The sequence below is a fragment of the Hemicordylus capensis genome, chromosome 10 (assembly GCF_027244095.1).
Source record: "Hemicordylus capensis ecotype Gifberg chromosome 10, rHemCap1.1.pri, whole genome shotgun sequence".
In the NCBI taxonomy this organism is placed as follows: Eukaryota; Metazoa; Chordata; class Lepidosauria; order Squamata; family Cordylidae; genus Hemicordylus; species Hemicordylus capensis.
Genome location: NC_069666.1, coordinates 23,886,270 through 23,904,777, shown reverse-complemented (window position 1 = coordinate 23,904,777; position 18,508 = coordinate 23,886,270). Strand labels below are relative to the sequence as shown.

The following is an 18,508-nucleotide window of genomic DNA, read 5'->3' as shown; positions in this document are numbered from 1 at the left end:
CGGTATATTAAATGTTTCTAATAAAATTAAATAAATAAATAAATAAATAAATAAATATTATACAGATGTTCATCTGCCATTGTTTGCTGTGACTTGTTTTCTACACGTATTATTATGATTGTTTTATAGGGAAGATTTTGTAATATGTAAAATGCTTTGAATATCTTCCACTGAAAAGGGATACACATTAACGGAAATACTAAATTAAAAAAAAACAGCAAAGGAGGCAGTGCCGTGAGTTGCTGGCACTCCTGGAGGGTGGCGGTGGTGCCATTATGAAATGCGTGTGGAATTTTGTCACTGCAGTGGAGATCCTGGCAAGGAAATATCTGTGTGGGGTCTCATCTGCTGTGTCGGAAAGCAGCAACTCCATCATCTGCTCAGTTGGTGGCAAATTTAGCCTCTCCAAAATATGGAAGAATGAGGGGATTAAACCAATCTCTCCCTCCCTCCCTCCTTCCCCCCTCACCCCCACACACTTCTAAAGTGGTGGGAAAACATCCTTCCCACTAGGCTAAGCAAGTTGCACACTGGTGTCCCTCTTTTTCCTCTAGCAATCTGCTGCTGCTTCTCCTTCCCCATCGGCCCTATTCCCCACCTTCTCCCTGTCCTGCTATTTGCCACATTTGGAATCCTGCACTCATTAAAACAAGCATAGGAAGAGGCGAGTGACAGAGCTGGCGGAGAAGCAGCAGCAGCTGCTTCATCTCCTTAGGAGATGAGATCCTGGCCATTTAGTGTGTGAGGCAGAAAAATCCAGATCCGAAGAGCATCGTTTTTAAAGACACACCAAAATATTGCTAAATCGTTTGGGAGTTTGGGATAGTGTCGGATCCAGGCATAAGGATGGATGCTCAAGCATGCTTTGAAGCTTGGAGCACTTTCTGGTGATTCCTAGAAAACATCTGGAAACACTCCCCCATCCCGCCCCGGCTTTTAATGGGGTGGGATATGTGCTGTGGAACTGGATTTTTTTGGCTACTTTGTCTGCTATTTGGAACTAATGGCTTTATGTGATTCTTAGCTGCCTTGGAAATCTCAGCAACTGGAACAGAGGAAGCTGCCTTATACCAACTCAGATGATCAGTCCATTTAGCTCAGGGTTGTCTACACCAGGGATTCTCAACCATGAGCTGGTCTTGTGGTAGCAAGCATGACTTGTCCCCTTAGCTAAGCAGGGTCCACCCTGGTTGCATCTGAATGGGAGACTTGATGTGTGAGCACTGCAAGATATCACCCTCAGGGGATGGAGCCGCTCTGGGAAGAGCAGAAGGTTCCAAGTTCCCTCCCTGGCAGCATCTCCAAGATAGGGGCTGAGAGAGATTCCTGCCTGCAACCTTGGAGAAGCCTCTGCCAGTCCGTGAAAACAATACTGAGCTAGATAGACCAATGGTCTGACTCAGTACATGGCAGTTTCCTATGTTCCTATGTTCAACTCCCATAATTTCCAGCCCCAATGGCCTTTAGTTGGGGATTATGGGATTTGAAGTCCAACAACATCTGGGGACCAAAGGTAGAGAATCCCTGGTCTACACTGACTGGCAGTGACTCTCCATGGTTTAAGGCAGGAGTCTCTCTCAACCCTACCTGGAGATGCTGCCAAGGAGTGAACCTGGGACCTTCTGCATGCAGAGCAGATGCCTTCCACTGAGGTATAGTCCTATGGTATGGGAGCAGTGGAGAGGCAGCCCCCAGCACTGCAGCAGGTCTCCTCTCTCTGGCCCCACAAGCCACAGGACTCTCTGGCTGACATGGCCACTGGCTGCCTGGGAGCACTTTAAGGTGGCCAGAAGAGAAGGTAGAACAAGCTCAGTTTTCCTCGTAACTTTTAACTTGGGTGGCAGATCTGGGCTACCCAGGTTCAAAGCTGCTGGGTCGGGAAGCCTCACAGCTCCCCAGATGACCATGGATCCCTGGGTTAACCCCATACTACTCAGGTATATGTGATTGTGAGAACAGACTCAGGATGCCTTCCAACGTAACACGGAACTGCGGGTCCAATGAACCCATGGTCCTGTGCCCTCCCTCCGTCCGGTCTGCTTTCGGATGTTCAGGAGAACTGCCTCTCTGCAGTCAACAAGACCGCAGAGCCAATCAGATCGGAGTGAGGGAAGAGTTTCCTCCCTCAACTCTGGTTTTGTGGAGCTTAAATTGCAGTGCCAGTGTTCGGATATAACTCTGGGACTGCAAAATCAGAGGGAAGGGCAGCAAAACTCCACTCTGACCAAAGGTTCAGGGTGGCGTTTGGGAAGGGAAATTCTGGGTACCTTCTCACCCTTAACTCCTATTTAATCAATTTGGATGTGCGGCTGGGAAATCAGAGGTGAAGGGACTTCTAGTTTCCTAGTACATCTAAATTTGGCATCAGTGTCTGTTCTGCTCACAAGGACAGTCTCCTTCCCACTATCTGGCCTCCTTTCATGGATCTTTCAGTGGCTTGGAAGCTAATGGCCATCTTTTTTGTAGCTTGAAATAGTGCTCCACTTCTGCCAGTATCTCTCAGCAAGCCACCACCCCAAAGCCCCAATAATCTCTCTCTTTAGAGGTGGTTCTGCTCCTCTATTGGTCAACCAACCTGTCGGGCTCCATCTAGCAGTTCCTTGGTCTAGATGTGTCCCAGGAGGGCAGGGTGATGGACATGCAGCCAGCCCCACTGTTATGCCTCTCATAGACATTTGCAAGCCTTGAACTCCTTGGCCTTGCTCAAATTCCCCCGTAGCCCTCCCCCTCTGATCACCCCTCTTCTTGCAGCTCCACACCTACCTAAGTGCCCGGATTCTTTCATCCAGTGCTGTGAGGTGCTGTTCAGTTTGCATGGGCTTTGAACAGCCACTCCACTCAAATGTCAAAAACTGCGCCAGGAAGAAGGAAGTGAAGAGTCATGTATTTGCTCTTGTTCTAGAAACACTCATTTGTACTGTCGTTGTATGCTCTGACAAACTGAGCATAAGCAAAGACGAACAGGCAACTTTTAGCAACTGGTTGCCTCTTGTGTATTCCGTTCCTTTAAAAAATTCAGAATGCAGGAGAGCATTTCTGGACATAATAGCTCCCCTATGGATTACTGCACTGAAGATTCACTCCCCAAATCCCATCTTCCAGGCAAGTGTTACCTAGCCATAAAAACATCGCAGCACGCTGACACTTAGCCAGTAACGGCTCCCTCCATGAGCAAATGAGTCCACAGGCTTTCACTAAACAGTTCTGGCCATTTCTCATCAAGACAGGGCTCTACTTTCAGAAGCTCCCTTCCCCATTGTTGTATTTCTAACAGCTTCCTTTGGAAACAAAGGGCCAGACCTGAGGTTGCTAACATCTCTTGCCAAACAATGAGCATGATAACCAACCCAACAACTTTCTGTTGCCACCCCCAGGCCCTGGAATGCTGTCCCAAGGAATGTTCATTCCTTGACATCTGTGGCTGCTTTTTAAAAAAAAAACCCAAAAAACTAAAGACCTTTTAATTTGTTCAGGCTTTTACCCCTCAGGGGTTGCCAGGCTTTCCAGCATTCCTGCTATTCTGTCTTATCTTTTTTATGTTTGCTACTTTTTGGGTGTTTTTATGGTTTGTACTGTTTAACTGATTTGAAGGTTTTAAAGGTGATTTTTACAGAGTTTTATTGCGCTTTAACTTTTGCAAACCGCCTTGGGATGCTTTTGGGAAGGCAGTATAGAAACTGAACAATAAATAAAAACATTTGCAAGAAAAAATGGAATTGTGCCTTTCTGCAAAAAAGGAATTGCCTCTTGACAAAATACACAAATATTTGGGTGGAGTTCTTGTTGTTGGTTCATTATAAATAACCATATATCCGCTCCTTATGGGTCCTTTTCAGAACTGACTTCTCAGATTTTCATAAAATTCAACTACTTGATACTGTTGAGTTTTTAAAATAGAAAATCAAGGCGGGGTTAAAGCCAAAAGCAGATCTCCTTTAAGGGAGGAGACCTGGTCTTGTGGTAGCAAGCATGAATTGTCCCCGGCCCTTTGCTAAGCAAGGTCCACTCTGGTTTGCATTTGGATGGGTGACTATGTGACCATTCACACAACCTTCTGGGTGCATGGGTGGGCAGGAGGAAGGCTTTGCAAAACTTGCTTTCCCCCAGATTAGCATCCTGAGCCTGGTGGGAGCACACTCAGGCGTGTACTGAGGTCCGGGCCCAGAGACAAGATTTTAAAAGGGCCCCTTCGTCGCTGCCTTCCTCTCCTTCTCCTGGCCCCATGTCTCTGCTGCAGAAGAACATAGGTAATATAGTGTAGCAGATTAACAGACAACCCAAACTGTCATCTCAATCCACTCCAAGATATATGGACCAAATGATGGGGGGTTGTTCTCAAGCCCAACAAAACAATTTGCAAAATATGGGAAAGGCGACTTGTAGAAATTACATGCTGCATTTTTAGAATATTGGCTTTCCACAGTGGAGGTTTTCCATGGTAACATAACATGTCTTAAAGAGCAATGCAAATTAATTTAACATCCAAACAATCCTGCAAACCAGTGCTTGGATGGGGTTCTTTCAGAGTTTTTCCGAACTAGGGTTGTCACCAAGCCTTGACCATTATTTCAAAACACAACCACACTGCCTGACTTTGTGCCGATATACTTTTGTCCCCAGACCCTAGCCCAAGAAGACACAGACAACAATCTTATGGGTATGAAAAGGGGCCACAACTTTATTTTCATATTAATGTAATTGATTTGAGCAGCAGACAATAGGAGGGAAGAAACTCCACCCCCCACAACAGTGTGGGTCTAAAAGGCGGGGTTCAGACTCCATAGTCCTAGCCCATGCCCTAAATGGGTGACACACTCTGACTCAGGAAAGAAGCAGGTGAAAACCCGCTTCTGTCCCTTCACAGTCAACCCAAAGGGTCTGGGCATTTCCATGACTTCACACCTCCCGGACCGCTGAGCCCTAGGATTTGCAGAGTCACTAGGTTCCTTGGCCAGCCAGCCCCCACAAACCACAAGGGAGCGACTGACCATTGAACCTGCTTAACTGCCCAAGGGTGCTACATGATGTTCAATCTCATTATCTAATACCCAGCCCGCACTGTCCCTGCCAAGTTGCGACCAGCCAACTATTACCTAACCATAAAGGTCTCAGAACGGGGTAGGTGGAAAAAACCCCAAACCAGGCCAATGTGTTTGGGAGCAAAAAATTCCTACCGGGTCCCCAAAAGGATGACCAGCAGAGCCCGTTCTGAGCTTAGGGATGGGCAGGAGGGAAACTCTCAGCTTCGAATGAAGCTTGGAGCGGGCAGCAGCAATTGCTGTATCACAAGCCCCGCCCTGAGGAAGGCCCCAGACAATCGGGTGCCTTCTAGAGCTTGTGCACAGGTGGGGCTGAGACAAACTCCCCTCCTGCAGCACCAGGCCTTAGGAGGGGCATTATAATAAAACTGCAATCCTATGTACACTGACTGGGAAGTCAAGCATCTCCCCCCCACCATGCTACACACACACACACACACACACACACCACATGACACATGTGAGTTCTTGAGGGCACAAACAGCAACTGAACTCACAAGTATGTAATAATATAAAACAAGTATATTCATGCAAATATGCATTAGCAGAAACATTTCAACACACAACATATTCTCACATCCCGCATAATGCTTCATCCACTCCCATCTTTGTCTCTAAATATTTAAAGAACTGAATTTGCAAGAATATAAAGATGCAAAAACACAAGGTAATGGGGGGGTGAGGGAGGATGGGGGAGACCTTGGGATTTTTGTCATTTTTTAATGCAACTTGAGGGCTGGGTGGGAAAGAGACCCACCATTCAGAAATGCAAGCAAAACATTGGAGCTGCTTAGCTGCTCCCTCACACCTTTCTCTCCTGGAGGTTATTCACACTTGGCTTCAGGCTTCAGAGTAAATGTTGAGCAAAGCCACTTTGAAGTACACTCATGGCATTGAGGGAAGCAGCCCCTCAACTCAGCCTTGGCATAGCTGAGTGGAGTGCTTGGAAGGAAGGCATTTTCCTCCTCTCCCAGCTTCCCTCCTGCTCCTGCTGTTTTTGCTTTTTCAAGACATTTGTAGAGTTCAGGAGTTTTACAAGCAGAGAGAGCAGACACTGGTACAAAAAATGAAACCAACACAGACAGACCCGATCTCCACAAGGGTGCTCCATTCTCCACACACCCCCACACATGAAACTCTTCCCCTTCCCCCTTTGAAGAGAGACAGTTTTCAAACTGCAGTCTGAGCGCCACAATTTGCAAAGAACAAAAACAGGGGCCAGGGAAGGGGCTTACTTTTTCTTGTCTTCCTTGTAGCGTCTCCCACCCCCTTCCACCTCCAGGTACAGCCTGGGTAATAAGAGGCAGATAGAACCATACCCCTCCCCCAAGAGCAGGACAGAGCTCAGCAGCGATCCAAACAATAGTTCTCAGCTGCCTCAGCCCTCTGGGAAGGAGGAAGCTTCACTGAGGGGAAGTTTGCTTCTCTCCCTCTTTCCATGGCCTCGGGCTCCCAGTTGCTACTTCTCACTCTTGCAAGCATGCTGAGAGATGAGCAGGCAAACAGCTGCCTTTGCTCTCCCTTGCAGGCATGCTGGAGAGAGGGCAAGGACTGGCCTTGGGAGTCCCTCAGAGGCTGTGGTCTAGAAGACATTCATCTCCCTTTGCCTTGTTAATGGTGCACCCCTGACTCCATGCTCCCACACGATCCTCACTGCTCCATACAGCATGGAGCAGGGCAGATTGCTCAGAGGCCGGCACTCATTATCCCAGCCTCCAGGTATCCCACAGTGCACTGCACACTGAGATCAGTGCACTGGAGGATTTCCCTAGGGGATGGGCACTCTAGGCTCCTTTCTCTGTGTCAGCATGAGCTACAAGTAGCTCATGCTGACACACGAGCTGACACACGATCTCAGGAGCTGGGTTACGGGTGCATCTGCATACTGAACCTCAGCTAAGAGCCAGGCTTTTGCACGGGGTTTGCTGGCACAGCATTGCTGGGATCCGCACGGATCCCAGTGGTTCTTATGTCATCCAGGCCAGGCTTGGCTACTCTTGGCTGCTCATGAGAACAGCTTCGACATGTGAGTGCTGTGCTGCATGGTATTCCCCTTAGGGGATGGGGGTTGTAGCTCAGTGGTAGAGCATCTGCTTGGCATGCAGAAGGTCCTGGGTTCCATTCCTGGCATTTCCAGGTAGGGCTGGGAGAGACCCCTGCCTGAAACCATGGAGATCTGCTGCCAGTCGGTATAGACAAAACTGAACTAGATGTACCAATGGTCTTATTCAGTATAAGGCAACTTCCTATGTTCCTGTGTGCAAAATACATTTATCTTTTCTTCTACACTTCTGTGTTCTAGACAATATTGATTCTTCTGCCAGCATTCACAAGAAAGCCATAAGGCAAGTTGTGGGCAAGCTCCTGTTCAGCCCGCCACAACTCCAATGTGAATCAGGTTATATGGCAGGCAAAATGTCAACAGGTAAAGCTTCAAAAAGTATAAGTGATGGTGAAATCTTGCCATTTCTGTTCCCTTGCCATAATATCCATGGGGATGTGAAGTAGCTGAGATTGCCTCAGGTCACACACAACCCCCCATTCCCCCCACCAAAAAAAAATTAATTTGCTGATGAAATCAGTAAAGCATTTAGGACACTGCAGAGCTGAAAGACTCAGTTTTTCACCAACAAAAGTGCCCCCACCCCCGCTCTTCAGACTTTTTTTTTTTGAGATTGCTTTGAAAGTGTTCACCCCTTCAGGAACAATCACCCTCACTCTGAATCGGCTTGATTAGCTCTCAGTCCCAGTGCCAGGGAGCCAAATCGGAATGACTATGCTGCACTGTAATTTCCTTAGGGGTGGCGACGACTCAGTTTTGAAGGCATTCCACCTGCTTGGGTGGGTGCTGGAAAGAAACACCCATTCGTGGAATGTAACTAGCATGTTGTGTAATCGCATCACCCCATACGTGATCCTTAATTGGCTGGGATTGCCCATATGGCTAAGCCGGGAAGATGTCACAGCAATTAAATAACAGAATGGCGCAGAAGCAAAACCAATAGGCCAGTGATCTTCGCTGTTTTTCAAGTGAAGTGTTTTTCAAATTTTTGGCTAGAAAACTTCAGTGTGAGAGACATTTTCCACTGTGCTGAGTGGCGCAAAGTAACCTGGCCAAGAAGCAAGAAGGGAGAAGCAGAAGCCCTTTCTTGATCTGTATAAAGGAAGATTCATTATTCAGAAGAACACACTGGATTTACATCCACGAGAACAATCCTGGATCCCTGTCTCTACCAACCTCTCTAGAAAGCTTAATGTCGCAGAGCTATTTTACACTCTCATTCAGAAAAAGCACACAATATAGCCCTCCTGAGCCAATATAGACATGTCCCTGCAAAACACTGGTCTCTAGAAACTTGCCTTACATGCTAGCTTCCTACAAATGGGGATTTTTTTTATGCAGGAGAAGGTCAAACACAAGGTTCCCCACCTGCTCTCTAAAACGATACGAACCCAGAATAACTTTCTGTTCACCCAGGTCTTTTTAAAAAGCTAAAAAATAATAATAATAAAGATTTTTAAAATTGTTTTAATAGTATGTTTATTCAATTGTTTTATTGTGAGCCACCCAGAGAATGGTTGTTATGGGGCAGTCAACAAATAAAGTTGTTTATTTATTATTTCTTGTTTACACAGTCAGACAGGTGTTATTGACTGGTTTGTTTTATCCAGACATCGAGTCCTTCCCAAGGACCTGGGATGGCTGAATTTTATTGTCAGTGTTGTTGCTGTTATTATTACAGATATCGTCACAGAATATAGTCTGTTCCCAGTAAAACTGCCGCCCTGTAGCCAGAAGGTTACAAGTTCGATCCTGACCAGGGGCTCAAGGTTGACTCAGCCTTCCATCCTTCCGAGGTCGGTAAAATGAGTACCCAGAATGTTGGGGGCAATATGCTAAATCATTGTAAACCGCTTAGAGAGCTCCGGCTATAGAGCGGTATATAAATGTAAGTGCTATTGCTATTGCTATTGCTAAAGCTGCTTTTTGTAATTGGCTGATGGTGATTTCTGTGGCCCTGATGGTGTTGAAGTGCTCTTCAAGGTCTTTTGGAACTGCACCCAGGGCGCCAATTACCACGGGGATTATTTTGGTCTTCTTCTGCCACAGCCTTTCAATTTCAATTTGTAGATCTTTGTATTTGGTGATTTTTTCCATTTCTTTTTCTTCTATTCTGCTATCCCCTGGTATTGCTATGTCGATTATTTTAACTTGTTTTTCTTTCTTCTTGACTACAGTTATCTCTGGCTTTATTATTATTATTATTATTATTATTATTATTATTATTATTATTATTATTATATTTAATTCTCCTAAACGTACCTGTCGCTAATCCCATGTGTTATCTGCCTGGGGATATCAACAGGACGGGAGACAATGGTGGTGGCAGCGGAGGGCCGGTCTGGTCTGTCCCAGCCACTGGCCAGCCAGAGGAGGTGGCAGCAGGCCGGCCTGGCTTGGCCGCCCACTGGGAGGAGGAGGAGGAGGGCCGGCCTCACCCTAGCCCAGCTGCCTGTCAGCTGGAGGAGGAGTTGGCAGGCTGGCCTGGCCCAGCCGCCCGCTGGGAGGAAGAGACAGGAGGAGGTGGTGGGCCAGCTTGGGCCAGCCTCTGGGAGAAGGGGGTAGGAGGACGTGGCGGGTTGGCTTTCCAGCCAGCCCGCAAGCCAGAAAGCGTGGGGTAGGGGGGAGGGGAGGTGGGCCATCCAGCTGGCCCACCAGAAAGCACAAGGGGGCAGAAGCGGGGGGAAGGGGGAGCAGCCAGCCAGAAAGCTGGGCATGCCGGCATGGGGTGGGACAGCAGTGATGGGAGGAGGATGCAGGAGGCACAGATGTTCTCTGTGCCCAGCCCAGCTAGTTATTATGATTATGATTATGATTATTGCTTCATAGGAACACAGGAAGCTGGCTTCTACCTAGTCAGACTGTTGGTCCATCTAGCTCAGCATTGTCTACCCCAAGTTGTCTCCAAAGTTTCAAGCAGGAGTCTTTCTCAGCCCTGTCTTGGAGATGCTGCCAGGGAGGGAACGTGGGATCTTCTGCATGCAAGCAGGTAGATGCTCTTCCCAGAGGGGCCCCATCCCCTAATCTTCCAGTGCTCACATGCAGTCTCCCATTTGAATGCAAACCAGGGTGGACCCTGCTTAGCAAAGGCTTGCTACCACAAGACCAGCTCTCCTTGCTTTCTACTATGCTTTTGGATGATTTCTATATCAGCCCTTATCCTTCCAGGTTTCACAGTGCAGAATTTCCAAGGCGGCACTATCTCTATGGAGGGCTGGAGAGGGGGAAAAGCCTTCCAACACATCTATCAGCGAAATGACTTCTTGATTTTCCGTTTGTTTGTTTGCCCATAGGATAAAAGCCATCTACTTTGGATAATGCAGGCCTTAAATCACAGAAGAATTATAGATGTGGGGACTGCTGAGAAATTATTGGTCAAGCCATTTAGCTGACTCGAGCAGCTTTTAATTTACTCGCCTTTATTTTCTGCTTCGCTCCAGCCCTTCCCAGAGCAGGACTAACCCTTCCCCCTCCATCAGTCATTGTCCAAATAATGACCCTCTACTTCAGAGGTTAAATTGTTGCACGGTTAATTGCAGTAATAGGTTAAGACCCAATAATTAATGAAGGGAAGGAACTTGTGTCAAGGGAGGCATGCAAGGCTATAAATTTCTATCTAACCGAGTGGTGTGCCAGCATTTCTGTTTTCCTGAGCAGACAATAAAAGAACTCACATCCTTGGGAGGGAAAGAAGTGTTTAAACATTAAACAGGACTGCGATCTGCAGATAACCTCTCATCCACTTCTCCTCCATCCCAATAACAGGCAAGGGTAAAAAAACCCACTGACATTTCTCAGCAAGAAACAGGAGCACCTTAAAGATCTTGCCTGTATTCTGGTATTGAAATTGGCTATTACTCAAAGTCGCAGGCTTTCCTTTGAAAAAAGCACTTTGAGCACCATCACGGCCCATCAATAATGATCAGTGAGCTTGATAAGTCTTGGCAGCCAATCTGTCACATCCTAGATCTGTAAACTTCATGAACTAACAAGTCTGTTCAGCACAAGACACCTCCGTAGTTTCTGCTAGGGAGTCACCAAACACCACCTTTCCTCCTCCTAGGAACCTAGGCAGCTGCTATATACCGAGTACGACCATTGGCCCAACTAGTTCAGTATTGTCTACAGACTGGCAGCAGCTTCTCCAAGGTTGCAAGCAGGAGTCTCTCTCAGCCCTATCCTGGAGATGCCAGAGAGGAACCTTGGTCCCTTCCGCATGCAAGCATGCAAATGCTTTTCCCAGAGTGGTCCCATCCCCTAAGGGGAACATCTTACAGTGCTCACGTGTAGTCTTCCATTCAAATGCAACCAGGGCAGACCCTTTTTAGCAAAGGGGACAATTCATGCTTGCTACCACAAGTCCGGTGGTGCAGTGGCATTTTGCACCCAAAGAGTGAAATTTCCCAATCATTTTTTTTACTCGTGTTTGCTTCATTTTGTATGTTTGTGTCTTCTTGTAAGCTGCATAAGAACATAAAGAACAGCCCTGCTGGATCAGGCAGCCCAAGAAGGCCCATCTAGTCCAGCCTCCTGTTTCCCACAGTGGCCCATCCGATGACTCTGGGAAGCCCACAGGCAAGAGAGAAAGGCTTGCCCTCTTCCCTGCTGCTGCTCCCTTGCAACTGGTATTGAGAGGCATCTTGCATCTGAGCCTGGGGCCATTGTGCAAAAGGTTTGGTAGAAACAGGCTAAATGAATACATACATAACTTAAGTAGGTCAGTCTTTCCTCCTTCAAGGAGGCTTTAAGATTGGAAAGAGACAGGAAAGGGAGTGTACTCCACCCCCCCCCCCGCAAGCCCTCTCCTTTTTTACTGGACTCTCTCCAATGCCTGTACGGAGTGTAGTCAAGAGTCCTGTTAGAATCCCTGTTACCCCTTGAATAAAAAATTGTGGAACTTCTACATTCTGCTTGCTATGACACCCAGGCCAAGCAGTGCAGAAGGGGATAGGAGCCTCTTCCTCCACGGAGCCCAAAGCGGTGTACTACATCCTTAAGTTTCTCCTCACAACAACCCTGTGAAGTAGGTTAGGCTGAGAGAGAAGTGACTGGCCCAGAGTCACCCAGCTAGTTTCATGGCTGAACGGGGATTTGAACTCGGGTCTCCCCGGTCCTAGTCCAGCACTCTAACCACTACACCACGCTGGCTCTCTGAGATGCCTGCCTGAAACCTTGGAGAGCTGCTACCAGTCAGTATAGACAATGCTGAACTGGAGAGATCAACAGTCAGTATAAGACAGCTTCCTCTATTCCTGTGTTGCTAAATCCTTCAGTCTAAGTAAATCTTCAGTTTGCTGCTTTACATGCTGTTTTTCTGCTTTCTTTCTCTGATATTCCATTTAATAAGGGTTTTGTCTAAAGGGTATCAAGTTTGCACGCATGTTTTATTCAAGGGATGACCTAGATTGCTTTGAAAACAAATTAAATCTCATCCATGTTTTCTTAAGAAAAGGCCCTGATGTCCAAAAGTTAAAGTGCTAACTTTTTCTGCATTGGGCATGTTTATGAGGAACATTGTACACAATGCATAATCCACTTGTGGAATTCTCTGCCACAAGATGTGGTGACAGCCAACAACCTGGATGGCTTTAAGAAGGGTTTGGATAACTTCATGGAGGAGAGGTCTATCAATGGCTACTAGTCGAAGGGCTGTGGGCCACCTCCAGCCTCAAAGGCAGGATGCCCCTGAGTACCAGTTGCAGGGGAGTAACAGCAGGGAGGGCATGCCCTCAACTCCTGTCTGTGGTGTTCCACTGTGTGAAACAGGATGCTGGACTAGATGGGCTTCCTTGGGCCTGATCCAGCAGCGCTGTTCTTATGTTCTTATGTTTGTTTCAGACGTTCGGAGTGACCTGTTCTAGGTGACAGGATCTAGAGGTTGTCTCCCTCCTTCTTTAAAGGAGGCTTTAAAGGGTTTTAGACAAAGTTATGGTCTGGAGGTATAGGCCACCTCCAGCCTTAGAAGTAAGATGCCATTAAATACCAGTTGCAGGGGAGCAGTGGCAGGAGAGGGGGCAAGCCCTTATCCCCTGCTGGTGGGTTTCTCAGAAGTATCTGGTGGGCCACTGTGTGAAACAGGATGCTGGACTAGATGGGCCTTGAGCCTGATCTAGCTGAGCTGTTCTTATGTTCCTCATAAAATTAAAGACAGGTCTTAGGAAGTAATCCTGGCTAAAAAATTAAATCTCATCCAAACACACTCGTCCATGCTGAGTTCCAGCAGCAGGCTTCTGCTAGAATTTCTGTGTGTGGAACAAAAATACTGCTATAACATATACCATTTTTCTCTTTATGCCCATGGTCATTATAGCTGCCAACTTATACTTCCATGTGCTGGATGAACGGAATGGAAATAAACAGAAACCTATGGGCAAACTCTTAAATCTCCCAGGACCTTTCATTCCTGACCATTGTACTCAAGGAAAAGATGAAAGGGGGCAGATACATATGAAGTATGAAGCTCCTGGAATTTACAAACTTAATAAACTCATTTGGCTGAGAGCAGAGTTGGTTAACATCTCATAGCAGTGTTATGCAAATTTAGCATCACACTCTTGGTTCATTTGTGCTTGGGCCAGTCACTCGCTAAATCCAGACATATGGGGAAACTGGAGCTCCCTTCACCTCCAGTTTCCCAAACCACACATTCGAATTCGAGAAACCAGAGTTAAGGGTAAGAAGGTACCCACAGTTTCACTCTAGAAACTGAACCTTCGGTCGATTTGGAATTTTGGAGCCCTTACCTCTTGTTCTGTAGTGCCAGTGTTACATCCGAATGCTGGCACCTCAGTTTGGGCCCGATGGAACTGGAGTTGAGAGAGGAAGCTCCTCCCTCTCTCTAGCCCAATTGGCTGTGTAGGCTGTCCTTCTGTCAAAAATGAAGCCCTCACAGCCAGCTCCTCGACCTCTTTGTAGTCTCACTGACTGCAGAGAGGCAGCTCTCCCCAATGTCCGAACGTGGACAGGAAAGCAGGGTGAGGGGGGAATGGAACCGCACATCCATTGGACCTGTGGTTCCATGTTACATCCTAACACAGCCTATGTATATGGAATTGTCTACTTCTAATGACTGAATCTCATTAATTTCAGTTGATGGATTGATGTATAGGAACATGGGGCGCTGCCTTATACTGAGTCAGACCACTGGTCCAGCTAGCTCAGTATTGTCTATGCTGACTGGCAGAGGCTCACCAAGGTTTCAAGAAGGAATCTTTACCAGACCTACTTGGAGATGCTGCCAGGGATTGAACCTCAGACCTTCTGCCTGCAAAGCAGATGCATTACCACTGAGCTCTGTCCCCATCTCACCTTTGTTTTTGGCATCCATTCATCTTTTAGTCTCATCTTTAAAAAACAACAACCCACAAAAACAATTTCCCCATTTGGACCCCAGTGAAACCCTGGGAAATGGCTACCAGCAAGTGTAGGCAACAATGAACTGGATAGTCCAATGGTCCTAGAATGGACCCCTTTACAAAGTTGTTTGGCTCACTCATTCAGAGCTTGGGGACTCAGGAGGCAGTGACTCAGGCAACACAGGGGAGATGGTGTCTAGGGGAAAGCTATTGCAGAAAGGTGGCTGCCTCAAAGCCTAGTTGCTTTGCCTGCAGTGGGTAAGCAGTCCTCCTTAAGTGGCTACCCCTGTGGAGGAAAGAGTTGCCCGCACTGTAGTTGTCTAGCCAATTACTGAGATCATCAGTAGCCTGATTGCAGTTGCCACTAACTTTCTCTGTGGTGGCCACCCCACCCTGGGAATGCACTTCCTGTCAAAATAAGAGCCTCCACATCTCTGACTGCCATCAAGAAAGTTCTCATGGCACACCTGTTTCTTCAGGCTTTTAGTTAAAACCATTAATATTTCTTAACTGTTTTAATTGCTTGTAGTTGTTTTAATTACCCCCTGCTAACTGGCATCTTTTAAAAGAGTGATTCACTTTCTGTTTAGTGAGGGTGGAGAGAGCAACTGTCCCTATTCAACCTCAGCACAGCATCCCTTCAGTGGTTGTTGCTGGTGACTATCTTATGTTCCTTTTAAGACTGTGAGCTCTCTGGGGACAGGGAACCATCTTATTTTATTTAGTTAGTTAGTTATTCATGATTCATTTTCCTATGTAAACCACTTTGAGAACACTTGTTGAAAAGCTGTATATAAATATCTGTTGTAGTAACAGTAGTAGTTATCGGCTGTTTTAATTTTCTGAATTTTGTATAAACTGCCTGGAGACACTATATATCAGGTGGTCTATAAATCTGATAGATAGATAGATAGATAGATAGATAATATTTTGCACTGTTGCAGATCTCAGTTATTTGATGAAATGTGGGCCTGGTTTAAAATCTTATGCATTCCTGTCTTCATTGGGATCTGGGGGTATAGAATCCAGAGGAAAGAGTTATGTTGTAGAGCAGTGGCGTAGAACCAGGTATATTAATGGTTTATTGAAATAGATATTATTTACAGAGAGGCAATTGCAGTCTGCTTTCAGTTTGTTAGCCCCGCCTCTACTCCAGGACTGACATACAAGGAACTAAAGCACCATTCAAAAACTGGCCTAGATCAAGGAATGGATTAACCAAAAACACCACAGAGCGCAATCTGTCTAACTCATATCTTGGTTACAAATGATTAAAGTAAAGCTAAAGTGTGTCATCAAGTCAATTTTGACTCCTGGAGACCATAGAGCCCTGTGATTGTCTTTGGGAGAATACAGGAGGGGTTTACCATTGCCTCCTCTTCAGCATATAAGATGCCTTTCATCATCTTCCTATATCGCTTCTGCCTGATATACATGTTCCCCATAGACTGGGAAACATACCTGCAGGGATTCTAACCAGCAACCTTTTGCTTGTTAGTCGAGCATTTCCCCGCTGCACCACTTAAGGTGACTACAAATGATTAAAGGTAAAGTGTGCCATCAAGTTGATTTCGACTCCTGGGGCCCATTTGAATTTTAATCAAATCACCCCTAAAAAGGGTAATTTGAATCTATTTGAATGAATTCAATTATTTGGTCGTTGACTGTAAATAAAATGAATCTGAAAAATCTGAATTAATTCAATGACAGCTTAGGGACATTTTGGCACCTTTAAAAAACCGTTCAGGCACATTGGTCAAAAAAGGTGCCAAAATAGCAAGAATCGATTAACAGTCAAATCAAATTTGAAAATTCAATTTGTCCACATCCTTACAAATTATTATTATTATTATTATTATTCATTTATATCCCGCTCTTCCTCCAAGGAGCCCAAAGCGGTGTACTACATACTTGAGTTTCTCTTTTCACAACAACCCTGTGAAGTAGGTTAGGCTGAGAGAGAAGTGACTGGCCCAGAGTCACCCAGCTGGTTTTTTTTAATGGCTGAATGGGGATTTGAACTCAGGTCTCCCCGCTCCTAGTCCAGCACTCTAACCACTACACTACGCTGGCTCCAAATGATGGGAGAATGTCAGCCAGAGATTTTAAGGAACCCGACATGGGTGAGTTCAGACATCATGCCTGCTGGGAGCATGTTTTCTCAATTGCCAACATTTTGCTGACATGGTCTCGACTTACAGACTCACCAATGATTATGTGAAGCCACCCTATAAGTAATGCATAGACTTCAGCACAGTAGAGTAATAACTTACATAGTAAATAAATGATATTCAAAGTCATTTCAAAAAGAGTATAAAGCAATAGCAAGAAGAATACAAACTCTTACTAAAACAGGCTGTCCTGGTTTCTAGTCATATTTGCATATTTTCAAGCTTGTGTTTGAATATGGAAATGCATGCCAATTTTTTTTTTTTGTCTCATGAAGTCATAGCAGAAAACTTGTGCTTGAGTTTCTCCCTAGTGCCGAGCAATTCACTGTTCAGAAGCTGTTAAAAGAACTCCCTATAATCGGTGCCTCTGCCCCTATGGATCTGGAGTTTTTGAAAATCTCCAGCATTTTTTTTACACACCATAGTTTATCCAGTTTAATCAAATAAAAAAGGATTTATCTGCTCCATCCTAATTGGATCTTTTTACTGATGCAAGACAAATTAGCTTTCTTAGTAGGTAATAAAAATAGTAAAGCAGTATCTCTGGGAACCAGATTTGCACTTCCAGCAAGTTAATGTGGAAATGATTATTCAAAGCTGAAGCTGCTTTTGCAACTTTTCGTGGTTTGAAGGGAGTTTTAATTACTCATAGCCATGGATTCCTACTAATGGAAGTTTCCAGTCATCCATCCAGGACAATCTGCAAAACAGAGAAACCTATTCAAATTGTGTGGAGTAAATGGAAGATTCCTACTGATCTAGCAGAGGTAGCAGTAGATGTGTGCATGACAGGAGAGTGTACCCAAAGTAAACATGGAATGAAATTGGGACTTTCCCATGAACATAGATGTTCCTCACACACAGAGCCTGTTCTCATGACCACAGATTCCTGGATAGGAGAGGGTTAACTCAGAACCTGTGAACAGCTGGGGCACCAGGAGTTCTCCCAGCCCAGCAGTTCCAAACCTGGGTAGCCTAGATCTGCTACCCAGGTTAAAAGTGAGGTAGGACAGAAACGGCACCCATGATACCTTCTGCTTTGGTCGACTGTGCAGTCAGTGAATTTTCAACTGATCCTGGGTTGCCAGCAGGTAGGGGTGTGCACAAAACCGGTTTGACCAGTTGGGTTCGAGTCCAAACCGAACTTGAATCAGACTGGGCATGTTTGTTTTAAAACAAAGAAACCTTAAACTCATGACCCAGCCATGCAAATGGCCAGGGTGCATATGCGGCAGCTTCCAAAATGGCCCTGTGACCATGGAGAGGGCTGAAAGAGCCTGAAAGCAGACTGAACCACACCATAGAAGACCAGGGGAGGCCAGCAGGGGGAGGGGGAACTGCCAGAGACACCCCCTGCCTCAGTTGTTTTTTTCACTTTTAGAACCCCAAACTGGCCCCAAGCCAGCCTAGGGGGTTCAGCTCGACCCTAAGCCAAACCTGGCATAGTCTGGTTTGAGGGCAAACCCTTGAGCTGGCATGGTTCAATGATGAACTGGCTTGACCTCGAGCTGGTTCACACATCCCTACTGGCAGGCATGTTAACCATGCAGTCAAATAGAAGGCAGGGCCTGGAGAGGAGAGCTGTTGCTGTACTAAGGGCTGCCTCTCTGCTGCTCACACAATGCATTGTGGGATATTTGGAGGCCCCAGCTCCCAATTTCAGCTCTGGAGACCACCGCTGCGCATTCGTGTGAGCATGTGAGCTGCAGATCCAAAGGAGACTTCAGCCATCTGGAAGCAGGAAGGTAGAATCCTGAATTCCCTCCAGCCCAGCCCCATTTTGTTGTGAGAACAACCTCACAATATGCTGAGCACCTGCAGACATGGGTCTGAACAGAGAACCCTCTGCTTGTGCAGAACACAGCCCCAAGGAGTTATGCA

At 46.2% G+C, this 18,508-nt stretch overlaps 1 protein-coding gene and 1 non-coding gene across 4 annotated transcripts in view; one reads left to right on the top strand and one right to left on the bottom strand.

The window, feature by feature from the left end:
• CHRFAM7A (CHRNA7 (exons 5-10) and FAM7A (exons A-E) fusion) overlaps positions 1-18,508 on the bottom strand; it is a 94,070-nt gene that overhangs the window by 45,896 nt on the left and 29,666 nt on the right. The window lies entirely within an intron of this gene.
• TRNAA-GGC (transfer RNA alanine (anticodon GGC)) lies at positions 7,104-7,175 on the top strand. The gene has a single exon. It is a non-coding gene; the product is annotated as a tRNA-Ala (tRNA).